At 41.0% G+C, this 26,991-nt stretch overlaps 1 pseudogene; it reads left to right on the forward strand.

Annotated features, from left to right (window-relative positions):
• LOC147700847 (olfactory receptor 5V1-like) overlaps nt 1-18,069 on the forward strand; it is a 91,138-nt pseudogene extending 73,069 nt beyond the window's left edge.
• The last annotated feature ends 8,922 nt before the right edge of the window (nt 18,070-26,991 follow it).

A 26,991-nucleotide genomic window follows, 5' to 3' on the forward strand; every position in this document is an offset into this window, starting at 1 on the left:
GTCACCTGATGCTGATAAAGCATTTGATCTATCAATTGGCAATTTATGTTCTCTACCCTTCGTTGGTTTGGTCATAAATGTATCTCTTTAATCAAATTGTTATATACTGACCCACATGCCTGTGTGTTTGCTAATGGCCATTTTTCCCTCTTTTTTAAACTTCATAGAGGTACTGGACAGGGTTGTCCCTTATCTCCAATACCTTTTCTCCTATGCATAGACCCTTTCCTTGAACTAATCATATGCAATCCTGGTATAACTGATATTAAGGTCACCTCTCAAGAAGTAAAACTTTCTGCTTATGCAGATGATGTTTTAATTTATATGTCTAATCCCTCTACGTCCATCGACCCTTTTTTTGCAAGAGATTACTATTTTTTCCAAGATCTCTGGTTATAAATTAAATTTTTCTAAAATTTAAATCCTGCCACTAAATTCCTCTTGTTATCATTTGAGGCCAGATGTAGGTAAATATCATTTACCGATTCTAAAATACCGAATTTTACCGGTTCGGTATTTTAGAATCGGTAAAGGATATGTAGCTAATGATTCTGTTAATTTTACCGAATCGGTAAAATTCGGTAAATACCAATTCGGTATTTACCGGATCGGAATTCCCCATTCATTCCTATGGGCCTGGAGGCCCATAGGAATGAATGAGAATTACTGATTCGGTAAATACCGAATCAGTAATAGGGGGTAGACCTACAAGGGTGGCAGGGTGTCACTTTGACACCCTGTTGCAACCCTGTATAGTGCATGGGTGCACATCAGGCAGACATACATATATGTCTGCCACATGGCACTGAATAAAAAGCACAAAATTGCTTTTTAAAAGGTATTCGGAATTTACCACCAACTAATAGTTGGTGGTAAATAACGAATCCTTAATGTAAAAAACACTCATTTGAGTGCTCTCTACATTAAGGATTCGGTAATTTACTGAATCGGTATGCTAATAATTCTGTAATTTACCGATTTCTTAAGTTACCGATTCAGTAAATTACCGAATCCTACAATTTGGTCACCTACATCTGAAAAGACTAATTGCGGTCGGTAACGGCCGAAATTCGGTAATTTCGGCCATTACCGACCGGAATTAGGCTTCCTACATCTGGCCCTATTTGTTTCATTAGACTAATTTCACATGGTGCCCTCAAAAGATAAAAAATTTGGGAGTTTGGTTTACTTCCACTATACCTGACACACTTGTTCATAACTTCACTGCCCTAAAACCTAAAAGTTATTATCTTATTGGTCTGCCCTATTTATATTTTGGTGGGGTATATTAGATACTAATAAAATGATAATTGTCCCTCATGTTCTTTTCCTACTTTCTATGTTACCTTTTAAAATTCCTAATCATTATTTTTCCCAAATAAATTCCATCTGTATTAAGTTTCTTTGTAATAACAAAAGTGCTCTTATCAAAATTCATTAGACTGAAAACTGAAGGTGGTGTAAGATTTCCTGACTTTAAGCTATATCATTTTTCATATGCCAAATTTTTGCCATGTCTAAAGATTGACAGGATTCTCCTATACCGAAATGGGTTGTTTTTGAGTCGTCTTTATTACATGAATTTTCTTCTCAAAATGTGATTTCTATATCTAATTATACCTTTATAGCTAAAACCCCTATTCTCAAGTATTCTCACTATTTATTACACACCCTTTTTAGTCAAGGATCAGATTCTAATCAATCTTTCTTGCATCCTCTATTTGGTATATTAAATGTATTAAATTTCACCACAAATCATTTTACTTCACAAATTGGAAGGAAAAGGGTATTTTTTTTGCTCATCATCTGACTTACCATATTTCTATTTTATCCTTCCCACAATAGCAGGAGAAGTATGGCCTTCTTGATTCTTGTCTCCAACAATATAATAAATTAATTCCTGTACTTCATACTTATTTACAACAACCTCCCACCTGATGTTACACCATTTATTCCTATGACACCTTTGTGTGATCTCCCTACTGATTTAACTCCTAAAGCCTCCTTTATTTACAAATCTCACTGCTCTCCTCTCACTATAGGAAATAAATCACCTACTGACATTTTATGGGAGAGGGATTTATCTCAATCATTATCTATTTATTATGGAATAAATTATTTAAATCCTCTAATGCTGCCAATATTACCCAATCTTCATTTTCTATCCATAGTAGAGCTGTGATTACCCTTTTTTCCTACATAAAATTGACTCATCTGTTTCTTCCTCCTGCTTGTCATGTCTTGAATCTGATGGTACTTTGTTTCACCTCCTATATCATTGTCCTAAAGTTACTATATTTTGGAAAAATATTTGGGCAAAATGTTTGTTGATTTTCTCTTGTAATATTCCACTTTCTTTCCAAAATGTTTTTTTTGGTACATTGTCTGCTGACTTTCATAACATATCTCCAAAACCTGTTTTATTATATCTATTTATTGCTCTTGCTTTTAAAATTATTTTATCATGTTAGAAAGATAATTTTAAACTATCCATTGTGGCTTGGTAGAATCTTATATGTGACGAACATAGAATATCTACTCTTTTTTCTTCTTCTTTATCTCAGCAAATCAACTATGTCTTACTTTTGCTCCCTTTTACTACCTTCTTATCCTCACACTCATCATCTCCTTAGGAATTAATTATATTTCTTTTACTTCTCTCTCTTCTTTTTCGTTCTTTCTCTTTTCCTCTTCTCTCTTCCCTTTTGTAAAATAAATTATACACTGCATATTTATCCTTGAATGTTTTTTATTCTAATTTATTATTACACCTAGTTTCCATATTCCTATGTCGTTAAGCAACATTTGGTTTAACTGAATCCATTAATGTTATAATTTTTCATAAGGTTTATCGCTTATTTTCTGTAATGCTTACTATTTATTATCTTCAATAAAAGTACTAAACTAAACAAAAAGACACAACATTCAACATAAAACACAGTTGCAATAATTTACCAGCACCACAACATCAACATCTGAACACCGCAATGATGAAAGAGAGAGCGAGAGAGAGCGAAAAAAGCTGTTATGTATTTCCTACTCTGAGTTGATGGGGAGGTCATATCATTACATTTTGACAACAGTTAATCAATTTCTGTTTTTGAACAAACAGGTGTTGTTGCACATATATCGACATGGACATTAACATCCTTTTCTGACTGATGCCTGTGCTTATTGGCTAAGAAATATGGTTGCATCGATGGAACTGTGCTACGAGTGTTACAGCCGATTTTGAAAATGACTTAGCTTGCAGCAGGAACTAATCAAGGGTGATCAATGCAGCATAACTATGATGCAAATAGTTTGTTAGTAGAACAGTGGAGCTGGCAAGCTCATCCTTTAATGATTTAGGAAAGCTGGCAGCTCTTAATGTTGACTGCTGCAGAATACTGATTTTAGGGAACTGATGTCAGTGCTGTAGGAAGCCTTTCGAAAAAGAGGAGTGTCATCCACATATTGATGAATGGAGACTACCAGCTCAGTCACAAAGACTCTCAGTAACTGCATAAAATTATTAAACAACATGGGAGAGGTGATAAAGCCCCGAGGACCTTCACGCATGAGAGTCATGTGAGATGATCTTAAGTTTTCCATTTGAACAAATTAGGATCTTGCTGAATACAAAGTAGACAATTATTGTACAATCCTTTCCCTGCAACTTATCTGAACTTACACTCTTGATAGGACAGTCACATGTTTGGTGATGTGAACAGTTCCTAAGAGGCATCATACTGTGGTTCTGATGTTTAGGCTGCAGCAAGTTCTAATAGATCAGTTACAATTTTCTCCTGGTTCTGCTGTTTCAGGGCTTCATTTTGTACGTCCATACCTACAGAATGTAGGTCTCAATAAGTGTTTGGCAGATGTGTACTCCATTACAAACATGATGGATATACATCCCGCCTTAATACAGGTACATTCCATCCTAATCCTATTAAATCTGCTCAAAATGTAACTTCCAATGTGCCGTAAATCGAAGCGTATTCTTTATTAAAATGGTACTTCACTACTTTACTTGTACAATGTACGTTCTGTTATTCAGTGAGCTCACCCATAGTTGAAAAGATGCCTAGCAGCTCCCTCTATCCACTCACAACCAACAGAGAAGAGAATACACTCATCCCCAGAATCTACCCAATTAAATAGTGGCCGAAATTCCATTGGTGTACCTTGCTCCAGTCCTGCCAGCTATGGCTGTACTAAATCAATACTGTTAGAACTGGCACCATTGGCCTGGGCCTCCCTTCCATTTTCTGCCTATACCCCCTGTGTTTTGCTGTGTGTTGGACTCCATTTTTGAAGGTCTAGATGCTTTGTGCACTTTTCCACTGCCGTTCAGTGCAAATGTGCAACTGCTCACTTTGTAAAGTATTGTTATGGATTGGTGATTCCATGATTAGCTTATTTGATTTACTTATGAGACCCTAGAACAGTGCATTATGTGTGCCCAGGGCCTGTAAATAAACTGCTGCTGGTGGGCCTGCAGCGCTGATTGTGCTACCTACAGAAGCAGCTTGTAAAAAGTGACTCAGGCTTGCCACAGCAGAGCCTGTGTGTAGTCTGGGACTTAAAGAATGAACCGTCGCACTCATGGTAACTTGTGATTCTAAAACAGTACTGAAAGTGATTAGGTGCTAGATGAGTTCCTCCTTTTGAGTCATGGAGGCTAAAGTAATGAATGTAGTAGCGTCATTCCAGTCGGGAATGACGACCTCAAACCCTGATGGCACAGTTAACCTTTTTCAACCTGATGCAGGCACATTTACACTTCAGGTTAAATTTCGTGGGTTTACATGTACCGAGCTGACCATATTAATTACTCTTCAAACCCTCAACAGTTTTAGAAGAAAATCAATGCCCCTGACGAAGGGCATAATGCCCGAACTGCATTGGGCCAAGTATAATTTTGATTTCTGAACTTTGTGAAAAACTAATGATTACAATCAACGAAATTGAATGTTTAAATAAAAACTTTATATTGAAACCATAAAGCATAAAGGAAATTTCTCCACGTTGTGTGCATTTGAGGTCGTCATTCCCGATTGGAATGACGCTACTACATTCATTGTAGTCTGGGACTGCCATGTCAACTTGGCACGTGCACGCACTTGCCAGTCCCTAAACCTTCCCTTCTCTACATATTAGTCACCGCTAAGGTAGGCCCAAGGTACCCTTGTGGGCAGGGTGCATTGTATGTAGAAAGTAAGACATGTTCTGATATGTGTAACATGTCCTGATAATGAATGGTTGTTATGTTATGTTAAACTTATTTGTAAAGCGCGCTTACACCAGGCGGATTCATGGTGCTAAAAGCAGAAGAGCGGAAGCAAAAGATGGGAAGAGCTTAACTCATATACTTGTGAAAACAGGAGGGTTTTGAGAATTGTTCTGAATTGGGTATAAGAGGTAGTGGATCTCAGTCCGATTGGAAGGAATGCATGACGTTACAACGCATACTTTTACAACGCATACCTGTACAACACATTTTTTACAACGCAACATCCTTTACAACGCATTCCATTGCAACGCATGCCATTACATCGAATTTTCTAAAACTACCTTTACAATGCATTCCATTACAAGGCATACTACCTTTACAACGCATACCATTACAATGCATACCATTACATGGCATGTATGGTAAGTATTGGATAGTGTAGGGGTAAAAATTACTATTCTAACTCCTGGGGGTGCAACAGTAGGGTAAGTGCTGGATAGTGTCGGGGTAAAAATTACAATTCTAACTCCAGGGGGTGCAACAGTAGGGTAAGTGTTGGATAGTGTAGGGGTAAAAATTATTATTCTAACTCCAGGGGGTGCAACAGTAGAGTAAGTGTTGGATACTATGCGTTGTAATGGTATGCGTTGTAATGGTATGCATTGTAATGACTGTGTTGTAATGACAGAAGTTGTAATTGTATGCGTTGTAGTGTCATGCGTGGTGATGATTGCGTTGTAATAGAATGCGTTGTAAGGGATGTTGCTTTGTAATGAATGCGTTGCAATGGTAGTGCATTGTAAAAGTTGTGTTGTAAAGGTTGTTTCCTGATTGGAAGGGAGTTCCAAAATTGGGGGGCCAGGAAGAAAAATCTAAGGCCACCATGTTTTTTGTGTTTAAAAGTGGGAATTGTGAGCAGATTAAGGTGGGAGGAGCGAAGTTCGCGAACAGGGACATACCGTTGGATCCTAGAAGAGATAAACGCAGGGCCCTGACCAGCAAGGGCTTTAAAAATGGTGCATCCCAGTTTAAATACAAAGCGTTTGGACACAGGGAGCCAGTGGAGGCTCTTCATCAGAGGGCTGACATGTTGATGCTTAGGTTGATGGAAAATGAGCCTAGCTGCTAGGTTTTGTACCAGCTGTAATCAACGTAGTTGGTATGCTGGGACCCCGAAATAGAGTTCGCATAGTCAATGCAGGAGATGACCAAGGCCAGAGTGACAAGAGTGAGAGCCTCGGTGGTTAGAAATCTGCAGACCTTCCTAATTCTGCATAGATGGAAAAAGCAGGAAGATACCACTGTGCTAATTTGAGGTTTTAAGAACAGGTCGTTGCAGATTATGACCCCAAGGCTTTTTACAGTATCCACTGGGCAAGGAGGGGTGCCCAAAAGTAGGGGCCAACAATTTGAATCCCAGTGATTGGCGGCGCCTCTGGTCAGGATCAGCTCCTTTTTATCAGGATTAAGCTTCAACTGATTGGTGTACATCCATTCACAGATGAAAGGCATGGTGGATTGAAAGTTGGTAATTGATGTATTGGATGAGTCAATGTCGAACACCAACTAAAGGTCATCAGCATAATTGAAGGTTGTGGCTGAGCTGTTGAGTAATGACCCAATCAGGGGTTGCATATATAAGTTAAACAAAAGGGGCGACAGAGTGGAGCCCTGAGGAACACCACAGGTCAGCCTCATTTTGTTGGCCCAGAAATTAGCCAGGCGGACCGCCTGAAATCACTTGTGTAAAAAAGAGGAGATCCACCTGAGAGCCAGACCCTGGATGCCAGCATTGCTGACACGATTGATCAGGAGATCATGATCGACCATGTAAAAAGCCGCTGGCCAAAAGCACAAGGGTCTGGAAGGTGTTTTTATCGGCTCCCCTCCTAAGATCATCCATGACTGCCAGAATAACTAACTCCGTGGAGTGGCCTGGTCGAAATTCTGCCTGCCGAGAACCAAGAAACTGATAGTGCTTAATAAATGAGCTATGACAATTAGTGCTATTTAGTTTTTCACTTTTACAAGACTAACTGCACCCATAGGACAGAATAGGGCATTTGTTTATAACATATTATAAACATATCTGCCCCTGGGAACAAGGTGGAAAATGAAGTTTGATATGCCTGTACTCAGAATGTTAAAATGAATCTTTTATTAAGGGTGATTTTTACATTCGGAGTTTGAAAATACTACTTTTAGAAAGCAGGACATTTCTTGCCTAACCATCCAGTGTGCCTCTGCAAGGTTTGTGCATTGCATGTCTGGCTTTTCAATGACAGGGGATGGAGAGGGACTGTGGGTCCAGAAAACTGTAGAGTCAGGGCTGGGTTGAATAGACCTGCGCTGCATTTAGAGTTGGGGGAAGATATTTCCTTTTCACCTGAATGGGCGTGGTCTGCTTTCAACAATGCTGTCTTCACCTCCAGCCAGGAAGCTGCACCAGTGAGGACAGAACTTGTTTTGGCCAGGTACAGACACCTTCGGAGAACAAAGTATGTTTGTGTCTAATAAGAGGGGCCCAGACCCCAAACTTTTAGATCACTTCTGCAAAATCAAGAGGAAACCTTTGCCAAGAAGAAGAGCCAGAGAAACTGGGGAGGAATACTGCCCCTGTGCTGTTTGCTGTCTGGGGTTGGCCTGCAGTGGCTACTTGCTGCCAAGGAAAGGAGAAAAAGGACTTTGCTGTTTTGCTTTGTCACCTGCTTGAAGAAAAAATCTCCAAGGGCTTGAAACTGAGCTTGCCTCCTGTTCTGAAGTCTAGGGAACACAAAGACTTCACTTCTTCTGTCTCCCTTCATTTGGAACTGTTGTTTCAGCTGCTACAGAAGAGAATTGCAACACTGACACCGGCAAGAGACGCAGTAACCTGCACCGAAGCTGTGAGCGGTGCTCTGACTTGCGACATAGGCCTGATGCCTGCTGCCATGCCGCATCGACTCGGAAGCTGACTGCTCCATCGCGGGGCCGAAGAGTGATTTCGGCGCCATCATGACATCATCTCCCTGATGCAGTAAGGAACCGTCATCTCATCTCCCCTGCGCTGCAGTAAGGAACAGAGGCTGCACCTCCCCTTTGCTTTCACCGTTCCAAGGTACTGTTCTGTGTGGGCCAGATGCTGCGCTCCTCTCGGTCGGCACCATACTTTGGGATCTGTCACCGGTCATGACGTGGTTGTAACTCCAAGTAGAGGTATTTGTTGCTACAAGCTATATTTGAGTGAATAACCTGTTTTTTAGGATATTTTATGATTCTGTTTCGTGGATTGTTTTCGTTTGGTTGTGTTTTGGTACAGATAAAGATTACTTATTTTTCTAAACTGGTGTGGTGTCCATTTGTAGCGTTTTCACTGTATTACTGTATGTGTTCACACATGCTTTATGCACTGCTTCTGAGATAAGCCTGTCGGCTTGTGTCAGCTATCTTGTCAGTTATTTTCCACTCCCTGTGATGTCAGCATGGTTCAGAGAGGTCCTAATGGGCCACTTGGGAGGGGGTGCATTATTTGTGACTACAAACCCCATCATGCTTTTGGCTACACTCACTTCACCAGCATACACACTATTCCTTCCTGTCAGTCAGCTTCACTGTGAGGTGGTGTGTTTGTGGTGGCAAAATGTCTTACAGTGTTTATTTAGATCTCTTCCACTGCCTTGCTCTATTTGTTGGTAGGTTTGTACATGTCATGACACAGTTAAATATCACTATGAGATGGCAGGTATTGTGTTTGTCTGACTAGCATACACATCTTGGGATGATAATCTTTTGGTTACTATGGCTTTGCTAACGGTGCATGGTTTTGCTGTCCCCTTGACAGTGATGTGTATGTATTGCCACACATTATTGAGTATATTGGTTGTGAACTCACCAGGCTCTGGTATGTCTGCTAGACCATGGACGCTCTCTGGTGTTAGGATGTCCTGCACCTTCTCCTCCCAGGTACTGAAGTTTACTGGTTTAGCAGGGGGGCCACCAGCTGTGCGCTGACTCAAGGCGTGTTCCTTCTCGAGGAGCTTCTTGACCCTCCTGCAAACATCATACCACCTGTTCTGGATGTCATCCTTTGTGCGCAACGTTGATGCTTGTGCGTTGACCTTGTCCACAGTTTCACCCACATCTTAGTTTTCTGTGACATGGGGGTCCTTTGGACCAATGTACCAAACAAATGTGGCTCTACTCTGAAGATTTCATCTACCAGGCCTTTTAACTCACTATCTGTGAACTTTGGATTCTTCTTTGGGGCATGGCGATGGGTGATGGTGGGGAGAGATGTGTGTGTGAGGGTGCAAGTGAGGGTGGGTGAGGGTCAGTTTTGCTGGGTGTATGGGAGAGTGCTTTTGGAGAGTTGCTAATGGTGTGAAGGTTGTGTGATGGGTGAGTTGTGAGTATGTCTGTGGTTGATGTCTGATGGTGTTCTCTGCTGGCTGATCTGTTGCATTTGCAAAGGATCATGGTAGTGACTGTTGGCCTTTATATAGGTGGAGTTGTGAGTGTGTCTTTGTTCCAAGTTTTTAAAAAATTTTTATTGACTTTGTAATTGCTTGTTTAGTCTTTTTTTTGTGTTTTTTCCTTTGTGTTTTTAGGCATGAAGGAGATGTTCTTCTGACCAAGTCGGATGCTGTTGTTGGCTCGTGCGGGCTTCTCTGAGTCGTTCATGCTGACTTTCTTCTGTGTTTCATGCGCGTTGATCGCGGAATTCTTTATTGCTTCAGGTCCCTGTTTTCTGTGCGTGTCAGTGATGCGGCTTGGGCTCTGTGCGAGTCGGTCTGGTTTCACACTTATTGCATTTTACTGAGCAGGTCGGACATCGCGGGTACGTGTCAGTCGAGTACATTCCTGGTGCATGTCGGTCGGTGCGAATCGCATCCTGTTTCCAGGCGAATCACTGGTTTCAGTACAGCTCGATCGTACAACTTGTATTCTGTGTGAGTCGGTCTGGTTTCACATGCATTGCATTGTACTGCACGGGTCGTAGGGCGCCTGTAGGTGTCAGTCGGAATCGGTTCCCGGTCCATGTCGGTCGGTTCGATTTCCGAACGGAATCGGAATGAGCCCCATAATGTTAAAATAAATTAAACATATACATATAATAATAATATATAATATATACTTACTTACTAATTATTCTTAATAATTATTTTAATGACATAATTCTTTTTAAAATCTCTACACAATAAACAATAATATAAATACAAATTAAATACATATAGATAACAAATTGCAAAAAATAATTTACTCTTTTTAATATTAATTGTATAACACTTTAACAAAAATAATATAAAAATTATTAGATAGCAGACAAAATAAAATTACTATTTCAAGTCAAAATAGTGCAATATTAAGGAAAATGTTTAGTAGTGTTGGGATAAAAATTACTATTCCTACCCCAGTGAGTGCAACATTAGGGAAAGTGTTGGATAGCATAGAGGTTATAATTGATATTCCCACTCTACAGAGTGGAACGGTAGGGAGAGTGTTGGATAGCGTAGGGGTAAAATTTACTATTCCCACTCCAGAGAGTGCAACAGTAGATAAAGTGTTGGATTGCGTTGGGGTAAAACTTACTATTCCCACTCAAGAGAGTGCAACAGTAGGGAAAGTGTTGGATAGCAGAACGGTAAAAATGACTATTCCCACTCCAGTGAGTTCAACAGTAGGGAAAGTGTTGGATAGCGGGTGGGTTAAAATTACTATTCCCACTCCAGTAGTGCAACAGTAGGGAAATTGTTGGATAGCGTAGTAGTTAAAATTACTATTCCCACCCCAGTGAGTGCAACATTAGGATAAGTGTTGGATAGCTTAGGGGTTAAAATTACTATTCGCACTCCAGAGAGTGCACCAATAGGAAAAGTGTTGGATAGCGGGTGGGTAAAAATAACTATTCCCACTCCAGTGAGTGCAACAGTAGGGAAAATATAGGATAGCGGGTGGGTAAAAATTACTATTAACACTCCAGGTAGTGCAACAGTAGGGAAAGTGTTGGGTAGCGTAGGGGTACAATGTACTATTCCCACTCCAGAGAGTGCAACAGTAGGGAAAGTATTGGATAGCGTCGGGGTAAAAATTACTATTCCCACTCCAGGGAGTACAACAGTAGGGAAAGTGTTGGATAGTGGGTGGGTAAAATTACTATTCCCACTCCAGGGAGTGCAACAGTAGGGAAAGTGTTGGATAGCATAGGGGTTAAAATTTCTATTCCCACTCCAGTGAGTTCAACAGTAGGGAAATTGTTGGTAAGTGTATGGGTTAAAATTACTGTTCCCACTCCAGAGAGTGCACCAGTAAGAAAAGTGTTGGATAGCGGGTGGGTAAAAATTACTATTCCCACTCCAGTGAGTGCAACAGTAGGGAAAGTGTTGGATAGCGGGTGGGTAAAAACTTACTTTTCCTACTCCAGGGAGTGCAACAGTAAGGAAAGTGTTGGATTGCGTAGGGGTAAAAATTACTATTCCCACTCAAGGCAGTGCAACAGTAGGTAACGTGTTGGATAGCGTAGGGGTTAAAATTACTATTCCCAGTCCAGTGAGTGCAACAGTAGGGAAAGTGTTGGATAGCGGAGGGGTAAAAATTACTATTCAAACTCCAGTGAATGCAACAGTAAGGAAAGTGTTGGATAGCGTAGGGGTAAAAATGACTACTCCCACTCCGAGGAGTGCAACAGTAGGGAAAGTGTTGGATAGCGAAGGGGTTCAAATAACTATCCCCACTCCAGAGAGTGCAACAGTAGGGAAAGTGTTGGATAGCATAGGGGTTAAAATTACTATTCCCACTCCAGAGAGTGAAGCAATAGGAAAAGTGTTGGATAGTGGGTGGGTAAAAATTACTATTCACATGCCAGTGAATGCAACAGTAAGGAAAGTGTTGGATTGCTTGGGGGTAAAAATTACTATTCCCACTCCAGGTAGTGCGACAGTAGGGAAAGTGTTGGATAGCGGAGGAGTAAAAATTACTATTCACACTCCAGTGAATGCAACAGTAAGGAAAGTGTTGGCTAGCGTAGGGGTAAAAATTACCATTCTCACTCCAGGGAGTTCAACAGTAGGGAAAGTGTTGGAGAGCGTAGGGGTTAAATTAACATACTTATTAATTAAATACTTTGTGAAGAAAAAAACACATATTCAAATTAATTACCTTAGAAATTATAATAAATACCAATAAAATTAAATTATTAATTACTTAAATACAATTAAAATACTTCCCACCCTATTCCCCAAATCACACAACCCACTACATATAAAAAAGAACACAATTAAATTAATTTGCCATTATCTATTAATAAGAATTAATTACCAATTAATAATACATGAATTAACAAATAAAACAAGTAATACATAATAATGACCTAATTATAATTAATAGAATTATAAAGTATTCAATTAATAACAATTAACTACCAATTAATAATTAATCAAAAAAATATTAATTATTTATAATTAATAAATAACTTCCCACCTTATTCCCCTTTAAACCCACAACTCACTGCACATAAAAATTAACATAATTAATATTAATTATCAGTTAATCAATTAATGAAAATTAATGAGCAATTATTAATTAATTAACAATACGTTAATTAACAATGACAATAAATAAATATATGTAATACATTATTTGTAATTAATATAATATTAAATTATTCAATTAATAAAAATTAATGACAATTAGTAATTAATTAAAAATAAATTAATAATCAATAACCATAAATAAAACATAGTAATTAAATAATTATAATTAAATTACTACCCACCCTATTCCCGTATCACAACCTGCTCTGATACGAAAACGCAAAATATAATAATTAATTAATTATAAATAAATTACTTCCCACCCTATTCCCCTATAAACCCACAACCCGCTCTAATACTAAAACGCAAAATTTACTTAAAAAAATACTAATTTCTAAACATTTACTACATATATTTAGAAATAATAAAATACATTATAAAATACATACTAAAGACAAAACACAAATATAAATAGCAACATTATTAACAGCAACAGTTTTTGCTACAATATTACTTGCTTCGAAATTCCTAACTTCGATATAAAAAAAAAACTATATTACTTACCTTAAGGTCGATATTCTGGTCACCGATATTCTGGTCAACGATATTCTTAACATCGATATTCTGTCCCTATGATATTGTCAGCTTGATCTAATTGTGGGTTGATATTCTAACTTTGATATTTTGACTCCTTACCCAAACATAAATCATGTAAATCTAATCACTTAGTTCATAACAAAATATGATGAAATCTCAGCAGAGTATCAATGGCATTCTTTAACACGGGTTGGGCGTGCATTTGTCATTGACACTTCAACACTTGTTCTCTTCCAGAAATGTAACTTGAGTCTATTATTTACCCAATCCTCTCAGCACAATGCATTGCATATTCACAAGATGTCTCTTTGTTTGCAGCTAATACTATTATGCCCACCTGCAGGAGTCCAACACTAGACAAATGAAAGAAGAAAATCAGACCTGGAAAAAACACATTTATTATTCTGGAAATTGGAGGTCGTCAAGAGCTTCAATTTGCTCTTTCTGTTTGCTTTCCGATGATTTACCTTGTAACTCTGGTCGGAAACCTGCTTATTGTAACTATTATCTCTTCTAATACACACTTGCAAATGCCTATGTATTTCTTCCTCACAAATTTGTCATGTCTAGAGATCATTTGCACAACAATTGTTTTTCTAAAAATGCTGGACAGCATTTTTGTAGGTGGCACATACGTTTCTAATTCAGAATGTATTCTCCAAATGTATGGTTTTAATGGTGTGCTGTTTACAGAACTCAATCTCCTTGCAGCCATGGCTTTTGATCGCTATGTGGCCATTTGCAATTCACTACGCTACTGGACCATTATGAATAAGAATGTATGTGCCTTGTTAGCTGCAGGAATGTGGTTTGTTGGACTTCTAGATGTAATACCACAGACTGTACTCATTTCTAGGCTTTCCTTCTGTGGGTCCCACACTATCAACCACTTCTTATGTGATGCAACAGCTTTATTGAAACTTTCATGCACAAGTACTCTAAGTATTGAGATGCTTTCCTACGTGCTTGGTCCTCCAATAGGAAAGAATTGCGAGTGTGTGTGGTGTGAACGCTGACAGTCCTGAGGCGGAAGCCAGGACTTTAGGCTTAAAACTTGCTGCCTGATTAAAAAAATTATTATTTCGTCCTTAACCTGCACTTTGAAACTGTTATTTCGTTTTTAAAAATTGCACATTGTAAGAGTCAAAACAATTTGCACTTATTTTAAAATTGCTGCTGTGTCATAGCGGATCTTGCTCCCCCCTTAAGGACTCGCACAGAGCTCCCGGCCCATTTCTGCCCGCATTACAACTTCCGGACCCGCCATCTTGGGTGAGGAGCAGGAGCAAGCAGACTAGTGCTTGGCTCCTCCCGCCCTCACGCCCTCGCCACTACAAAATGGTTCCCTTTCCCAGGAGGCGCAGTGGACGGGCGCTGTGGTGGCGCCGGCAGGGCTCCGAAGGCGCGCCAAAGACAAGCCCATCTGCGCCCGTCCACGATGGACCGGGACCAGGGGCCACGACCCCTGGCCAAACATATACCATCACCTACAGCCCTAGCACCTTACCTCAACTGCGAGGCCCTACCCCTGTCCATTGCCTCGCATCTTCGGACCCCACCACAAAACACTTTCTTTGCCAACACTGTGCATATCAAAGCTGCCCACAAAAGCCTTCCCCATCATATCACATGTTTCTCGCAAACTGTAGATCCCTCCCTTAGCACGCCCTGGAGATTTCCTTGCTGCTATCTGATAAAGAACCAGATGCCGTGTTCCTTACAGAAACATGGCTACATACGGACTCTGACCCTGATATTATCCAAGCACTTCCCGCAGGATACCAAATTCTCCGGGCTGATCACTCATCAGGAAAAGGCAGCGGCATAGCTATCATATATAAAAGCTGATATAATTGCCTCAGCTCCCCTATCAACCTGTCTAGCTGCGAATATCTCCCATTCTCGCTAGATTTCTCTCCCACATGCACCTTTTCAGGGACTCTCGTCTACCGGCCTCCCGGCACCCCAAGTAACTTTATCAATAACCTGGCACCCGCTATAGCCAGCGGAGTCTGCAATCTACCAAACTACACCCTGCTGGGTGATCTCAATGTCCATTTAGATGATCCCCAGGACCCTGCAGCTGCCGAATTACTCAACAGTCTTGAGGCACTAGAACTTTCCCAGCGAATGCTGGAACCCACCCATTCCATGAGACACCTCCTAGATCCAATTTTCAGCAATTGTACCCGCCTCACAGTTAGCTCACCCATTCCTCTCCCCTGGTCTTATCACTCTTTGATCTCATTTACCTGGTCACCGCCAGGCTCACGTCCCGCACCATCCCTTGCATCCCGGAGAGACCGCAAGTGGTCAAAACTTAATCCTAACCAGTGGGCATCTACTCTGGAAGCCTCCGCCCCAGTAGGCAACCCTGACCCTGTCGTTAGTAACGACAACTTTAATAAATGGATCACCGAATCTTTAGACTGCATTATCCCAATCAAAGACATTGAACCCAAACAAAGACCAAGAAACGCACCTTGGTACTCCCAGGACTTATGTAACCTGAAAAAGGAATGCAAAAAACTCTAAAGTAAATGGCGTATTGACTACCTACAAGCAAGCAAAAATGCATACCGAACCTCTATAAAATACTATAAAAATAGCATAAAAAAATGCCCAATCCATTTTTTATGAAAACAAAATAAACGAAGCAGCGTCAAAACCTTGGGAGATATATCGAATCTCAAAAACTCTGCTCAAACTTCCGGACAAACTACCAGATCCTCTTAGTGCTCAGACCCGCTGCATCGAGCAGGCCAAATACTTCCACAACAAAATAGCGATGATCTACTCATCCTTCCCCCAAACTCTGTATTTCTAAACAGGCCACAAGGAAACAAGCTCGCCTCCACCTGCCACCCTGGAGAATTTCCCACCACTGGAGCCCACCACCCTGAAAACCATCATGTTCCAGGTGAACTCCGGATCTCCCAGTGACCCAGCTCCAGTTCAGTCCCTCAGGACAGTAATCCCCGCCATTCTGCCCACCATATTAGACCTGATTAACAACTCCTTAACCTCAGGTATTGTACCACCCAGGTGGAAACAGGCTACAGTTAGAGCCTTTTCTGAAAAAGGCCAATCTAGATCAAAAGAACCCTAGGAACTACCGCCCGATCTCCTTGCTGCCATGGATAAGCAAAATTGCAGAAAAACACGTAAACCAGTCCTTCATAGAATCCCTGGAAGCGAACAACTTACTGGATGTGTCACAAACTGGGTTTTGCCCCTTGCTTGGAACAGAAACCGAGCTCCTTGCTGTGACGGAAGAAGCTAGAACGATCGCGGATCAGGGCTGCACTGCGGCCATCATTTTATTGGACCTCAGTGCCGCCTTCGACACCGTAAACCACGACATCCTACTGCACAGAATCTCAGAACTAGGAATCACCTCCATGGCAGTGGCCTGGCTTCAATCATTTCTGTCACAGCGCTCTTTCCGAGTCTGCGAGGGCAATGTCACATCGCCCAGTAAACCACTCAGTTGTGGGGTTCCTCAGGGCTCCTCCCTGAGCCCCACACTGTTCAACATATACATGCGCCCCCTCGCCGAGATCGTCCGCCCATTTGGCGTTCAAATTGCGTCTTACGCTGACGACACCCAGTTGGTGGTGACCCTTAATCACCCCTCTACCCAACCGAGTGATCTGAGGGGCTGCATGGAGGCAGTGTGCGCCTGGATGACCCAGTCTTACTTAAAATTGAACAGAGATAAGACAGAGCTAATGGTACTGGGTAACCCCCGCAGAAATCCATTGACTCTATATGGCCACCATCCCTGGGCCCCCCCCCCATAACCAAGGACACCATTAAGAGCCTAGGAATCTGGATGGACAATACACTTACATTCAGCTACCAGGCAGTCAAACTATCTGCTACCTGCATGGGCATTCTGAGGCTCATCCAAAAGATCCTTCTGCTCCTTCCTTTCAAGGCAAGACAGATCATGGTCCAGGGCCTAATCCTCTCCCGGCTGGACTTCGGGAACGCCCTCTACCTAGGAGCCCCCAACTAACTCTAAGAACACTCCAGGTGATTCACAACTGCGCTGCCCGCAATCTCCTGCGCATCCCTCGCTGCCAATCTGTGAAATCCGAACTAAAAGATCTCCACTGGCTTCCAGTGAGGGAAAGAATCCACTCAAAAGCATGTGTATTGCCCACTGTGCTTACTGGAGGAAAGGAGCAACTCTGAACCACACCCTGATCACCCCCTACCATCCCAGCAGACAGCTTAGGTCGGCCCATGCCTTCCAGGCCATCAACCCCAGGATTAAAAGAGTGAGGAGTGGAGGCTGAATGTTTTCAGTAAATGCGGCAAAACTCTAGAACTCCCTTCCACTCTCCCTCCGCTCAGAGCCTAACATCCTGCCTTTTCGGAAAAAAACTAAAAACCCTTCTCTTCAGTAAATAACTCAACCCCCTGCCACATACACCTCCCACTCCTAAGCGCTAGGACGCCTGCGGGACGCTATCGTGCTATACAAAAACCACATCCAATCCAATCCAATCCATTACTGCGTCTTACATCAGCATCCTCTCTTCGATCTTAAAAATACAGTCCACAGAGGGAAGACAAAAGGCTTTCTCCACGTGTGCCTCTCACCTCACTGTGGTTCTTTTATACTATGGGTCTATCAGTTTTACATACCTACGACCAACATCAGCTTATTCAGAGTACAATAACAAATACATGTCTTTGTAATATATTGCTGTTACTCCATGTAACCCGCTCATCTGAAAAACACAGAGTTTAAAAAAGCCATGGGTAAAAAGTAAGAATATGGTATGAAATGTAAAACTTGAAAAATATCTGTTTGATGTTTTATGGTCAGAAAAGTTGAAGACTGATAATAACCAATGGTTGTTACTAATGAGAATACAACATGCTTTAATATTGATATCAGTTTGTTTGGGACACGTTTGTCTTTGAAATAGGTTTTTGTTTTCAGAAAGAATGTACTTTACCAATTCTTCCTTCCCAAGCATACAATAAAGGTATAACATATGTTTAGGATATCTCAAATAGGTTTATTCATGTTTCTTTCCTATAACCAGTGGAGCAACGTGAGGACTTTGGACAAGAATGATTTCTGTGTAATTTTATGCTACCAGCTTAAGAAAAGGTATGTTTATATAACTTTTTAGCTCAATTCTGGTACTGAAGATGACAGTGGCATTGACCATATTTACATCTAAGCATCTTGCTGTTGCTGCTAATAAAAAAAGACTGCCTATGGAACATTTTGTGACTCTGCATAAATTAACACATTAATTGCTTTTTTCGAGTGTCGAACAGAGCAGGCTGGGTGCAGTGCTTTCAGGAACTTGTGCACAATTTTGAGATTTTCAATTTCTGCTCTTATAGTGCTGTGGAAAGTGATGTGTACCTGTTGGACCTGACCTTTTCTGCAGGTTCATCCCCAAACTTTGGGCCTCATTTATGATGTTTGGTACAGGGCAGCGCCACAAGGAATCTTGCTGTGCTGCCCTGCATCAAATGAAAATGGCAGGAATGCACCATATCAATGAGTTGTGGTACATTCCTGTCCTTTTCCCCTGTGCTGCAGCACAATGGGCTGCCATGCGCCAACGCAGGCACCCTTTTGTCGTGGTGCAATGGTGCCTGCATTGTAGGGGTGATTGTTTTTGTGCAGGAAGGTACACTGTCCTGCACAAAGATGTTTTCATATTTCTCATAGATATAGAAAGGAAAAACAAGGAGAATTAAAGGTTTTTCTCCTCGGTCTGCCTCCCTTACAGCTCCCCTGGGGAGGCGTAGAAATCTGACATATTAGCCGGGTGGAAATTGCCCTTTCCACAAGGTCATATCCAAACTTTTTGCCTTTTGCTTCCAATTTTTCTAACCCTGTATTTGTTGCCTATAGGATTCTGGGAACTTTATCACTGCTGATCAGTGCTAAAGTGCATATACTCTCTGTACAAAATTTTGACAATGAATGGTTATCCATGATTGCCATATTTGATTTACTGGAATGTCCCTTGTAAAGTACACAGTGTGTGTGCCAGGGCCTGTAAATCAAATGCTAACAATGGGCTTTCAGCTCCGGTTGTGGCAGCACATGAGAAGCCCTGCAATGTGTCTTAGACTTACCACTGTAGTATCTGCGCAAACAGATGGAAATTGTCATGTTGTCCTGGCAAGTACACTTATTTCTGAGGCCGGACCCTTCCCTTTCCTTACATGTAAGGCACCCCTAAGGTAGGCCCATGGTATGCCATGGGCAGGGTGCAGTGTATGTGAAAGGTAGGACATGTACTGATGTGTGTGACAGGTCCTGATAGTGAAATGCTGTATATTTAGTTTTTCACTATTGAAAGGCTATCTGTCCCATAGGCTTATCATTGGGGACGCACTGTAACAATTTTGCATGTGTAAGTCGTAGGAAGGACAAGATAGAAAATTGAGTTTAGACTCTCTGAACCCAGAATATATTAATGTACCTTTTGGTAATGGTGGTTTTTAAATTCAGTTTTTGAAAATGCCACTTTTAGAAAGTGGACATTTTCTTACTTTACCATTCTGTGTGCCTCTGGCTGTTTGTGTATTCAGCATCTGGTGGTTGAGTGATAGGAGCTGGGCTGTGCATTCACTCTAGACAGTTAGTGGAGGGGGGTTTGAGGTGTGCCTGCCTTGCTCGGTGACTCACCGCAGGGCTGAATAGACCTGGTGTGCATTTAGAGTGGTGGGAGGAGTTTCGCTTACCTCACACAGTCACACATGGAGATATAGTTACACAGACACTCACATAATCTATGCTTTAAAATAGAATCACCCATTAGTAATAGATAAAGTAGATTAATTTAACTTTTGTGATACCTTAGTATATATGTTTAATACACAAAAACCTTCAGAAAATACTCATAATAACTGGAAGATGTCATCAGTGATGTCATCAGGATGCAATCAGTGATGTCATCAGTGATGTCACTGACCATAACATGAGTGATGTAATATGTGAGGTCATAAGCAGTGCATTGATGGCGTAAGTTATATTTAGCTCAGGTAACTATAACTCATGAATTTATATGGTTTTGTACGAGTGAAATCTGCGCCTAAGTATAAAGTCCCTGTGAACTTTTTTTTCTGTGAATTTCTAAGGTTTTTAAAATTATACTTCATAACTATAACATCCCTGTAGCCTTTGTGTTTTTCAGTGAATATATATATATATATATATATAAATATAAATATATATACATATATATATATAAATATATATATATATAAATATATATATATATATTACCTACTGGCGGTCGCCAGTAGGTAGTTATAGTTAGGATCTACTTTCCATAGGAAATCCGCAACATTCTATTGGGAATAACTTTGGTGCCGGTGGACGAATCTTCGCAAAGTTGTCCAAGAAAATGGCCCGCTCCTTCCCTGAAAGTTTGGGGGGGATTCGTCAAGTGGGGGCTGAGGTAAAAGGGGGGTCCCAAAGCGATAATTACGCCATGTGTATCATGCGGACGCGGCTACGCGATACGTCACAATCATGTTTTCGTTCGCGACATTGGCGCTAACGGGACGCTCCCCGGTACGAGCCCCGGGGCGCTCCATAATACTACGCTTTCTGGGGCGCTCACCGGGGCGCGCACCGGGAGCGCTCCGAGGCAAAAAAAAAAACAATATACAAAAAAAAAATTGGCAAAATTGTAGGGACTGGTAGCCTGATGTGCCTTTGCTATGTCTCAAGATATATGCTCAGGTGGTTTTTAAGAAAATTAACTTTGAAAAAATATATATTGGGCTACATTGGGCTATATATATGTTAGAGCCCAAATGTAGCCCAAATGTAGCCCAATGTAGCCCAAAGATGGCCACCAGAGACAAAAAAATACAAATGTAGCCCAAATATCAGCCAGATGTAGCGCAACTATAGCCCAATGACAGAATGTACCAGAGTGTTCTAAAGAACAACTAGAGCGCTAACAGTCTTACTTATAAAGTGAGACTTATAGTTAGGAATTATCATTAAAAAAAACTTTGAAATTCACTGAAAAAACCATAGGTTTCACACCAGTTATAGTTAGGAATTAGCATTTAAAAACCTAAGAAATTCACTGAAAAAACCATAGGTTTCACACCAGTTGTAGTTAGGAATTAGCATTTAAAAAACCTAATAAATTCACTGAAAAAACCATAGGTTTGACACCAGTTATAGTTAGCCTCAAATTTTACTGACATAAAACCATTGAAATTCCCACGTTATAGTTAGTTGGACTCACTAAAACTTGCGCGCCTGCAATGCAAAGCTGATGACGTCACATATTGCATCACTCATGACATGGTCAGTGACATCACTCATGACATCACTGATGACAACATCCTTGTGAGAAAGTGGCAGATATTCTTTCAGTGTAATGTAACCCTTGAAACACATATTCAAAAATAGAAACTAACATTTTCAAAAAAATGGAGATACCCATACCAGTTACAACAACCAATTCAGAAATTATACCATCTATATACACATCCACTCATTCACCAACAGTTCTATATAGTCACTCATACATATACTCACTCATCATATGTAGTGATACACCTATACATCCTGTTACACACCGACAGTCATCCAAAAGTTACTCACACATGCAAATAAACTATTGAACATCCATTTATTTGCATATACAACTGTACACAACCTACCACCTTACTTCTAAGGAAACTTACACATACTTACTCACTTAAACAATCACTTACAGAAACACATACTTATTTAAACAGGAACTCTTACAATCTCTCACTCTCTCATATACTCACTTATATACATCAATACTCACATATACTAGATTAAAACATATCTTGTTACTGATAAAGACACTAGTGGGACAGCCATTCACTCACTAACACACACATATACAACCTCATCCACCCATACAGTCCTGCACATATGCTGTCTTCAAAATACATACAAACAGTGAGTCAGTCATTGATGCATCTATGTGCTAAGTAATAACCCCACCAAACCATACAGACACTCATACTGATACTAAAAAAAACATTTAATGACCCATATACACACACATGTAGCTACTCACCAACCCATGCAACCACTTATACACAAAGTGAAACACTGATACATATATTTAAATATTTAAACATTACTCGCTAATATATGTATTCACTAAGATACACTTAATAAGCCAGTTAACCAATCAATTATTTTTTTTTAAATATCTTTTTAGACACTTATTTAAACATTTATTCTTCCATCGACCTTTACATATACATATATAAAACATATTTATTTTTCAGAAAGACACACATTCACTGGATGGTGTCATCAGTGATGTCATGAGTGATGTAATATGTGACGTCATCAGCAGTGCATTGGAGGCGCGCAAGTTTTAGTGAGTCCAACTAACTATAACGTGGGAATTTCAATGGTTTTATGTCAGTAAAGTTTCCAGCTAACTATAATTGGTGTCAAACCTATGCTTTTTTCAGTGAATATATATAAATGTACGCTCGTGGGGAGGTCCAACTAGAGAACTGCAGCCGAACACAGGTGAACTGTTCCCCAAACAGATTTAATTAAAGGTACAGGCAGTCATGCTCTCCGGTACATTAAAAGCATATGTCCACAGTCCCAACGCGTTTCGAGTTTGCCTCTTCTTCCTGGGGCACTGCAGTCATCACACGCATATTTCGCTCCATCTCCAATTTAAGCAATGATGAATGCCATGAATTAGCGAATCTGCTGCTTTCTGGGAGATGAAGTTTCAGTTTATATCCTGGATGGATGCGTGCTGAAATAAATGCCAGATAAAGCCCCTCTTGGGCCCCAGAGTGCCGGCTGACTTTATCCAACACCTGCGCTCCACACAGTGGGCCCCTCTTCCTTCTGGGGTGGTGCTAGTTCGGCGGCAGGACAACCGCCAAATATGTACGCTCGTGGGGAGGTCCAACTAGAGAACTGCAGCCGAACACAGGTGAACTGTTCCCCAAACAGATTTAATTAAAGGTACAGGCAGTCATGCTCTCCGGTACATTAAAAGCATATGTCCACAGTCCCAACGCGTTTCAAGTTTGCCTCTTCTTCCTGGGGCACTGCAGTCATCACACGCATATTTCGCTCTATCTCCAATTTAAGCAATGATGAATGCCATGAGTTAGCGAATCTGCTGCTTTCTGGGAGATGAAGTTTCAGTTTGTATCCTGGATGGACGCATGCCTAAATAAATGCCAGATAAAGCCCCTCTTGGGCCCCAGAGTGCCGGCTGCCTTTATCCAACACCTGCGCTCCACACAGTGGCCCCCTCTTCCTTCTGGGGTGGTGCTAGTTCGGCGGCAGGACAACCGCCAAATATGTACGCTTGTGGGAAGGTCCATCTAGAGAACTGCAGCCGAACACAGGTGAACTGTTCCCCAAACAGATTTAATTAAAGGTACAGGCAGTCACGCTCTCCGGTACATTAAAAGCATATGTCCACAGTCCCAACGCGTTTCGAGTTTGCCTCTTCTTCCTGGGGCACTGCAGTCATCACACGCATATTTCGCTCCATCTCCAATTTAAGCAATGATGAATGCCATGAATTAGCGAATCTGCTGCTTTCTGGGAGATGAAGTTTCAGTTTATATCCTGGATGGATGCGTGCTGAAATAAATGCCAGATAAAGCCCCTCTTGGGCCCCAGAGTGCCGGCTGCCTTTATCCAACACCTGCGCTCCACACAGTGGCCCCCTCTTCCTTCTGGGGTGGTGCTAGTTTGGCGAAAACAGTTCGGCCATCCAATTAAGTAATGGGAAAGAACATACCTGCTCCTCCAGCACCGGATCCTCTAGCAACATCAGAGGACAACTTGGTGGGTTCTCAAGAACGCTATGTGCCAGAAACTCATGCGCCGCTGCAGGTATGTCCCACTGACCCATTAGTCCATGCATCGCTGCCAAGGCCATAATCCTTTCGCCAAAACAAACTAACTTGTGAGCAACTACGGGGCTCATCAGGTGATTAAAATCGACGTCAGGAGATACCGTCAAACAGAGACACAAATCAATGGCCCAGTCGAAATCGCAGCTCTGGCAATGAAACACAGGCTGGACACATGTGAAATAGGAAAATCAAAACGATAATCCAAAAGCCGTGCTTAACGTCGCAAGTGGCAGGGTGCCATAGTAATCAAGCATCTGGTTACGAAACAGTGTCAGGAGGAGAGGAACGGCTTCCTGCGCAGGATGGACATCCATGTTTTATAAAGCAAAACAATATCAAAATGCCTGCAGCCAAAGCCAGCAAAACAGGGAATCCAACAAACAAGAAAATATAGAATGGAAGAATGCGGGGATGACACCGAATATTTTTTCAAAGGTAGTCACGAGACCACTGCTAACTAATTTAAAAAAATGAGCGAGTCCAGACGTGGAGGAGGCATTAAGGATTTGATGAACCAGTTCGCAGAAATGAAACGGCAAGTCAGTATTTAAAAGTGCCTGCACCTCTGTGTATGTGTTAGCTATGTGAAGGACATAAGTTTCACAGGCCGAGCTCAGGGCCACTTCTTTTTGAGACAAAAGGGCTCTTATTCTACTCATACCATTGAACTCCGCTTTCAAGGTTGGGATGCGCGGCCAGATGGAAACATCTGAATTCCCATGTGTGGGAGGATATAGAACATTTTTGCAACACACCACACGTTCAGATACAGTTACCACATAAGCGATACCGATAATTAAACCACAGCAGTTATTCAAAAGCAAATAACTACCATTTGTCAATAATGTAAATGTGGGAACTATCGCTGGAACTGGTGTACCTTTCAAAACACAGGCTAAATTAGGTCAGTCCTGATTACAAGAACCGTGTAACTGGATGTGTCTGCATATTAGTGAACAGTCAGGCGACTGCGTGCATTCTTCACCATTAAGATTCACTTCCTTTCCATCTTTTATACATCTTTATGTGTATGGTAGAGACCATGCCTCGTGGAGGAATGTGCTTCCGAGTGGTTCATATCGCCCTATTGCAATATACCGCATACAATTAGTGAATTTGTACAAAGCAAATGGTAATATAATTAATCCATGGATAAGCCACGTTGCAGCAGTGGCTTCAGCTACAGAAAACGGTAAAGATTCTAACCTTTCAATATGTAACATGGAAAATGATGCATCACGCATTGAAAGCATGCGCTGCTTGTCAGTCAAATTAAATGGGGCAAAAAGGGAAGACACGTTCATGTAACTCCAGGGCACACGGCCCGCCTTAAGAGTCTGTAGTGTCCATGCAAACTGCATTACAGATCGCAATTGATTTTGACCATGGTATAATACAGACACCTCATCATTCACAATGTCAACAACAGAAGAAACAATGTTATTCAACATGTAAATTCGGGAAGAAAGCATGTTAATACTGTTATCGACAACTGCAAGCACTTTTTCCAAATTAGCTTGGCCAATAGCCCTTAGTCGTTTAACAGCCTCAATTTGTGAAAATTTCCAAATCTCATTGTAAACCGCATAAATCCAGCATTTAGTTCTACCCTTAGCTGGGCCTTTTATAAAATCATTTAAATCCACATTATCACTCAACTGGGACAGATGTAGTTTAACTGCAGCTAATGTGGAATGTTGTAGCCAATTCTGACACAATTTGCCCTCTGAGTAAGTTGTAACAGTATGATCAGCTTCAAAACGGGGATCAGGTCTGACTTGTGTAAAACCTTCAGTCAAACCCAGAAAACGACGTTGGCAAGAATCAGAGCTTCTATGCCACATCAGCCAACCCTATGGATCCAAACTGGATACGTTAATGGACGAATTGTGCAATAGTGTTTGTAAATCACGAATGGACAATTTTGTGTAATTACTCCAACCTGAATATTCTTCCAATTCGGGGATAGTTGGTGTATTTAATTTATTTAGAAGTTGCCAATCCAAAGCATGTAGTTTGTGAAATGGTAGAATTTAGGAACAACATGTGATTCGGGATGAGACATGCACGGTGCAAAGCCTCAGTGCCTTGTACCTGCCAATTTTTGGTACCCCAAACCTATTTAAGGTCAGTTATTTCCTTCCATAGCTCGTAGCCATCTACAGCTAACTTGTCTATAAAGGACTTCGAATACAGCAATTTAGTATCGGTAAGTCTAACTTTGGACATGGAATTTTGTGTCATTTTAAAATAAAATGACTTAGGAATTGATTGATTAAAGTCTTTAAAATAAGTACTAAATGTACTAAAGCTGCCTTGTAATGGAGCTGGGCAATGTTCCCAATGTGTGTAATTTACATTAACCCTCCTGGAACTTGTTTTGTGCAGAAAATGATTTCCATAATGTTGAAAACAAAACAAATCACCATAATTAACAGAATCTAAGTATAAATCCTCAGCATCAAAGGCAGCATAATATTTCAAATCAGAGAATAATGCTTCCACGGCCTGCATATCCCAATCATCAGAACGTATGTTTTGTTTCACTACATCCCCCATATTCACTCTAAGCACATTTGGAACATTAATCACTTCAGTTGGCCCATGGATTTGAAATCTAACCGCATCCCACACAATCCCATCGAGGACAGGCCAAGCAGCGATGTTAACTGTATTCAACTCTCTTTTCAGTCTGTGTGCTGAATGTGACGAGGAAAGTGGGGCCAAAGTTCCATTAAAGTGACGAATTCCTGTTCTCTC

This window comes from Lissotriton vulgaris, chromosome 7 (assembly GCF_964263255.1).
Source record: "Lissotriton vulgaris chromosome 7, aLisVul1.2, whole genome shotgun sequence".
In the NCBI taxonomy this organism is placed as follows: Eukaryota; Metazoa; Chordata; class Amphibia; order Caudata; family Salamandridae; genus Lissotriton; species Lissotriton vulgaris.